The sequence below is a fragment of the Mytilus californianus genome, unplaced genomic scaffold (genome assembly GCF_021869535.1).
Source record: "Mytilus californianus isolate M0D057914Y unplaced genomic scaffold, xbMytCali1.0.p SCAF_1, whole genome shotgun sequence".
NCBI classification, from domain to species: Eukaryota; Metazoa; Mollusca; class Bivalvia; order Mytilida; family Mytilidae; genus Mytilus; species Mytilus californianus.
The window spans coordinates 62,247,730-62,254,936 of record NW_026262581.1 but is presented as its reverse complement, the minus strand read 5'-3'; positions in this window follow the sequence as shown (position 1 = coordinate 62,254,936).

The window sequence follows — 7,207 nt, the reverse complement described above, 5'->3', positions numbered from 1 at the left end:
CTTTATAAATTTGGTGCACTCTTCTAGATTAACCTTCGTCAGGAACGCTCACACCTCAAATTTTTTAAGCCAAGTATGTATTTATACTTGAATACACGAGGAGCATTATGACCAAAAGGGACCTAAAAAGACTAGCCAAAATCATCCAAGGTCAACTTTGCCTAAGGGAGTTTGATCCTTAGTTTCTTTATAATTATATATAGAATCTTAACAAAAGTATGTTATAAATCATATAATTACCAAAACACTAACTACTGAGCTGTTGATACCCTTGGGGACAAATATTCTACCAGCAGTGGTATCTAACCAGTGCTAGACAATAAAAATAACACTTCATATATTTGGTATGTAATCGAAGCAAGAGGAGATCAGATGGGATTGGTCAGGGTCATATTTTAGTTACACAAATCAAGTTGATATCCATTATTTGATTCTCGTCTTTATGAGAGATTAGAAAATCAGAAAACCCAATGGCTTCCAACATATGACGAGGCCTTGAGATATTAGAAAATAGTAATGTTGTTAACTGTCCATAGGACCAATATAGAATACCAAAAATGCTAACCAGTTAACTGGACCTTTTTTCAATTTTAATAGATTTGATATAAATGTGTAATGAAATCATTAATAAATTTTGTTGAATTTTAAAATGATCGTCGTGGTAATTAATTTGACAGATCAATTGTCCAGTATATTGATTGCTATTGTTAACCTTGAAAACATTCCAATTTTACAAAATTAATTAGCATAATGAGAAGTTGTCGATCAGCTCAGGGCAAGATCTAAAGTAAACATAATTAGCTTACATGTATTTTGAACAGTTGTAAGCTGATTAAATTTTAAATTCTATATTTTGGTTTAATATTGCGTAGACATAAATGTAAATAAACCACCTCCATCGTCAAGGGTTTTGTTATACTTTAAAAGAAATGCCAACTAAAAAATGGTGAAATGCGAATCATGTGAATGGAAGGGCGCAGGACATTTAGAGAAAAATTTTAAACTACTAGGGGACATTTTAGCGCAGACATTAGAGCCCATTTTAGCGCAGGATTAATCCATTCACCTGTATTTTCAATAGCCCATTTCAGCGAAAACTTACCTGGTTGAATAATTTTCACCTTACTAAAACCACGAATAGTTCCATGTAATTCATAGCAAACAAATAATGGCCCAGAGTCATTCCATGCCTATTATAATGAGCAATTTTATAGTTGTCATCAGCTATTTACATTTTTCTTGGCACTATCATCAAATTGCAAACAACAACATATATAAAAATACGAAGTATTAAAGACAAATGAACACCACAATCTAGACAAGATAAAGAGAAAGAACAGTTCCTACTGCAATTTTATGAACAGTGTTGTACAGGGGGTATATCCAGAGCCCATCATGTACGTTCTCTAGGATATAAATTCCGAGCTAGAAGTGACTTTTAACATTTTATTTAACCTTTTAGACTTTGAGTGCTTATCTTAATGGACACGATCATGGTGATATTTTTTATAGTGTGCTTTCTTGATTCTATTAAAAAAATATTTATTATTTATTATTAAATGGATTAAAAATATTGCGCTTAAATGGGCATTGATCATTTTAATTTCTGCTAAAATGGGTTCAAAATCTTGCGCTCAAATGGGTTATACTTTGGCGCTAAAACGTACGATTTTTTCGCTAAAATGTCCCCCGCCAGAATGGAATTAATGTATACTTGGTGGTAAGAGTAACATGCTTAATCATCTCAATTTGAAAGACTCTACATTATTTTCTGAGACACCAGAGAAAATGAAACAATCAATGGTTTTAGACATTGTCAATACGACGAGATCAAGAAGATTTTCATCTTCTCAATCTGAAGTTATTACAAACTTCATAGTAGATACAGTAGTATTGGATTATTAAAAACAAGACTTCACCAGGAATGAACAAAGCCAAGCCTTTTTAAAATGTATAACTTCAATCTATTGTATCATAAAAACCTACAAGATAAGGCCTTTAAACATCAACTTAACTACTGGTTGACCCATTAATCAGTTGATAGATTATCCGAGTAACTGGTTAGGCAAAACTTTTCAATTTGACAACACCAGAAAATAGAGATAACAAAGATGATTTTTGTTTTGCCTGCAATGAGAGATACAGTAAGTGAGACATAGGGATTACAATCCATCTTTTATTTTAGAGGGTAGAAGACCTGGATGCTTCATACCTTGTATATTGATGCCTTATGTTACATAGTTTCCGTCTGTCATATGACCATTGACCTACCTCATTTTCATGGTTCAGCGACTGCTTAGTTTTTTTGCCAAGTTGAAGTTCCCACTTATGAGAAATAGTATAATAATAAAATTTGGTCTCTTAAATCCTTGCAAGATCTACCTGTCTATCAGACAGGGTTCACCTGAACTCTACCTCATTTCATGGATTAGTGATCAAAGTTCAAATTACGTGATTTCCATTTCTCAGATACTATAAGCAGTAGGTCAACTGTATTTGGTGCATGGAATGATTGTAAGGTGAACATGTCAGACTGGCAGGTTTTGTATGACCTTGACCTCATTTTCATGATTTATTGGTTAATGTTAACTTTTTGTGTTTTGGTGCGTTTCTCGGACACTATAAGTAATAGCTTAACTATATTAAGTGAATGGAATGATTATAAGGTGTACATGTCTGTTTGCTAGGTATCACCTAACCTTGACCTCATTTCCATGTTTCATTGATAAAAGTCAAAGTTTCCTTAGTTTGGTCCTTATCTTCAATACTATATGCAACTATATATTTTGTGTATTGTATGATTGATCTTACCATTATCTCATTTTCATAGTTTATTGGTCAAATTTGAAGTTTTCCTGGTTATGTCTGTTTCTCAGATACTATAATCAGTAGGCCAACTATATTTGGTGTAAAGAATGATTGTAAGTTGTATACATGCATGTCTAGCTGGCAGGTATCATATGACCTTGAGCTCATTTTCATGGTTCATTGGTCACTGTCAAGTTTTTGTCGAGACTGCGACTTTTGTCGCAGAAAGCTCGACATAGGGATAGTGATCTGGCGGCGGCGGTGGCGGTGGTGGCGTTAGCTAACTTCTTAAAAGCTTTATATTTTAGAAGGTGGAAGACCTGGATGCTTCATACTTTGTATATGGATGCCTCATGTTACGAAGTTTCCGTCAGTCACATGTCCAATGTCCTTGACCTCATTTTCATGGTTCAGTGACTACTTGAAAAAAAAGTTAAGATTTTTTGTAATGTTAAATTCTCTCTTATTATAAGTAATAGGATAACTATATTTGGTATTTGCGTACCTTGCAAGGTCCTCATGCCCGTCAGACAGTTTTCACTTGACCTCGACCTCATTTCATGGATCAGTGAACCAGGTTAAGTTTTGGTGGTCAAGTCCATATCTCAGATACTATAAGCAATAGGTCTAGTATATTCGGTGTATGGAAGGACTGTAAGGTGTACATGTCCAACTGGCAGGTGTCATCTGACCTTGACCTCATTTTCATGGTTCAGTGGTTATAGTAAAGTTTTTGTGTTTTGGTCTGTTTTTCTTATACTGTATGCAATAGGTCTACTATATTTGGTGTATGGAATGATTGTAAGGTGTATATGTCTAGCTGGCAGGTGTCATCTGACCTTGACCTCATTTTCATGGTTCAGTGGTCAAAGTTAAGTTTTTGAGTTTTGGTCTTTTTTTCTTATACTTTATGCAATAGTTCAACTATATTTGGTGTATGGAAATATTATATGATCTATATGTCAGTCACGCAGGTTTTATTTGACCTTGACCTCATTTTCAAGGTTCATTGCTCAGTGTTAAGTTTTTGTGTTTTGGTCTGTTTTTCTTAAACTATAAGCAATAGGTCAACTATATTTGTTGTATGGAAGAATTGTTAGCTGTACATGCCTGCCTAGCATGGTTCATCTGACCTTGACCTCATTTTCATGGTTCATTGGTCAATGTTTAGTTTACTTGGTTAATGTCAAGTTTATGTGACAGTTGTAATAAAGCTTTATATTTAGGACTATCAACATAATATGAATGATTAGTAAAGAAGGCGAGACATTTCAGCGTGTGCACTCTTGTTGTGGTTAGGTATGTTTCTATAAGCAATTGGTTCTCTATTTTTAGTGTATGTATTTATTTATTGTAAGGTGCACTTGTTAGTCTGCAGGTAGGGTTCATCTGAGCCTGAACTGATTTACATGGATCATTGATAATAATAAGTTTGTGATATTTGTAGTAAAACCATAAGTCTATAAGACTTTCAACATAAAATCATTTGTGATCAGTAAAGCAGGCGAGACAATTCTGCATGTGTACCGTTTTTTTAAAATACTCATGCAAGATGTTTTAGTTATTTGATGCAGTCAAAACACCACTATCTACAAACCAGTTTTGTTTACTTTTTTAAGGTCAGCTAATTAAGTCCTTTGTCAGAGCAAAATCTTAATAAAAAAATTGTTATGCCTCAACACTTGACTGTTATTGATTAATTTATTTTAGACCACAGCCACCAAATACTAACTAATGCAGTTAAAATTGCTCTTTTCTCTGAAGCTTTGATGATTCTAAATACCAAGTGGCCTCTCACAAGTACTGTCAATTTCAATGAAAAAACTTCTTAAAACATGTAAGTAGTGTGGTTTTCTATTTTTGGTTTTCTTAAGTGGCAGTTTTCAACCAACAGGTGTGGCTAGCTTCCTGCAGTAGCTGGCACATTTTGACCCTGCTTTTAAATTATGTGCCGTCTTTTATTTTGTTTTTCAAAGTAGAGTGCATCCTGTTTGTAGCTAGACTGTGCAAGTGTTTCATTGTTTGTTTGATATTTATGACATATGGGTTAGATAGGCAAAGGGGGAGGTTTGTGTGCACATAAATCTTGTTGAACCTTGCACATTTTATGCCTGTTCCAAGTTCGGCTATGTGAACCAAATGTTGTTTATTGTTGTTTTTCTTTATTTGGATATTCATATTTTTCCTTGGAGGAGTCGGTTGTCAGTGGTTGGTTATGTCTGTTGTTACTGTTCGGTACTTTTTGTGATTCCTGTTTTTCTTTAAACATTAATTGTATAGGACTACTATATCATGTGATGACTTCATATGTAGAACCTACGTTTGCTAGATGTTTCCATAAAATTCTTTGGAATTAAAAACTTCTTTTAGTTCAACTCACTTTGTACGACAAATGGGTGACATAGTACTTTTTGTAAAATGGTTGTATCCAAAAAATTCAATAGCCACTTAAGTACAGGTTCAAATGTCTAAAGACATGACAGCAACAAAAAGGAAAATAGAAAACCAGAGGCTCTAAGAAGGATGTATTGCGCACCTGATATTTCTGCATAAACTTTATTTATACATTGTAACAAGAATATGTCTGTTGAATGGAATGTGTAGGCAAACAATCTCGTCTTGGATCTGGGATCCAACTCCTCCAATGAGACCCCGATTAATGGGCTACCACTCCTATAAGCAGTCCACTAAAATTATTTGCCTTGCTAATCATTTTTGCTTTCTACTGTTTCCCCAATCTGCTATAGTTATCATCAAAAACAAAAAAAAATTGGTGAAAATATCCCATTTAGGGGCAATAACTACTATGTTGACATTTTGGTGAATCTTGTCTAGCTGATCAGTTTTGTTGTTTTAATTTCGTTTGTTCTATCTATTATAGTTAAAATTAAAGAACCTTTGTGAGCACACTCACATACCCCATGCCCCCACATTGTCACTGGACAAACAAAATCTCACCAGATTCCTAAGTTCAAAGACTCATAACTCTACAAAAGTCAACTGATAAAAATTTTCTTGTGGATATGCACATTAACATATTATGTCCTCATTACCTACAAAGTTTCATGAAATTCTGTTGTGTGGTTTCAGGGGAGTTACGATGACAAGAACAGGACTGACAGACTGTAGTATATTGAGGCCAATAAGTTCAAAGGGGCATAACTCCTAGAAAAAAAATTGAATCATAATTTCCTGTCGATATGCACATCTACATAGTATGTCCTTTTTATCTACAAAGTTTCATCAAATTCTGTTGTGTGGTTTCAGAGGAGTTAGGATGACAAACTGTTGCAGTAGTATATTGAGGCCAATAAGTTCAAAGGGGCATAACTCCTAGAAAAAGAATTTAATCATAATTTCCTGTCGATATGAAAATCTACATAGTATGTCCTTATTATCTACAAAGTTTCATGAAATTCTGTTGTGTGGTTTCAGAGGAGTTGCGATGACAAACTGTGCAGTAGTATATTGAGGCCAATAAGTTCAAAGGGGCATAACTCCTAGAAAAAAAATTTAATCATAATTTCCTGTCGACATGCACATCTACATAGTATGTCCTTATTGTCTACAAAGTTTCATGAACTTCTGTTGTGTGGTTTCAGAGGAGTTGTGATGACAAGAACAGGACTGACGGACAGACGGACAAAGGGATGGGTCAAAAACATTATACCCGACACAAAAAATTGTGTGGGGTATAATTATAGCAAAACGGGACAAAAAAGGTCATTAAAGGGCAATAACTCCTATCAGAAGTTGACTGATGATTTCATCTAATTTGACATATTTGTAGATCTTGTCTAGCTGATCCTTTTTGCTGTATTAAGTTTATAAGATTATAGGCAAAAAAACAAAAAGGGTAAAAGTCGTCATTGAAGTGTAATAACTCCTATAAGTAGTCGACTGATGATTTCTGTCATTTAATTAACTTGTAGATATCATTTTGCTGTTTACAGTTTCTCTTGACCTACTATATTTTCCACCAAAAAAAACATTAAAGGGCAACAACTTTTATAATGTGTTGACTTATGATTTCAGCCATGTTATCTTATTTGCAGATCTTGTCTTGTTGATCATTTTTGCTATTTAAAGTTTTCAAGATTATATTTGTCTTCCTGATCAATTTTGCTGCTTCTCTCTATCCATTATACTTTTTAACATGATAGCCAAAACCCTAAAAATGTGTACAAATTGTCATTTAAGGACAATAACTCCTATAAGGACTCATTTGACAATTTTGCTCTAGATGAACAAAGGGTAAAACTTGACATTCAGAAAATTTTGACCTGCCAGCTTTGCTTTATTTATTTTACAACTGTTTTCAAGATATTAGCAATTACTCGTATTTTACCCCTATGTTCTATGTTGGTGGCCATGTTTGTTTGCAATCAGAATCCTCAGC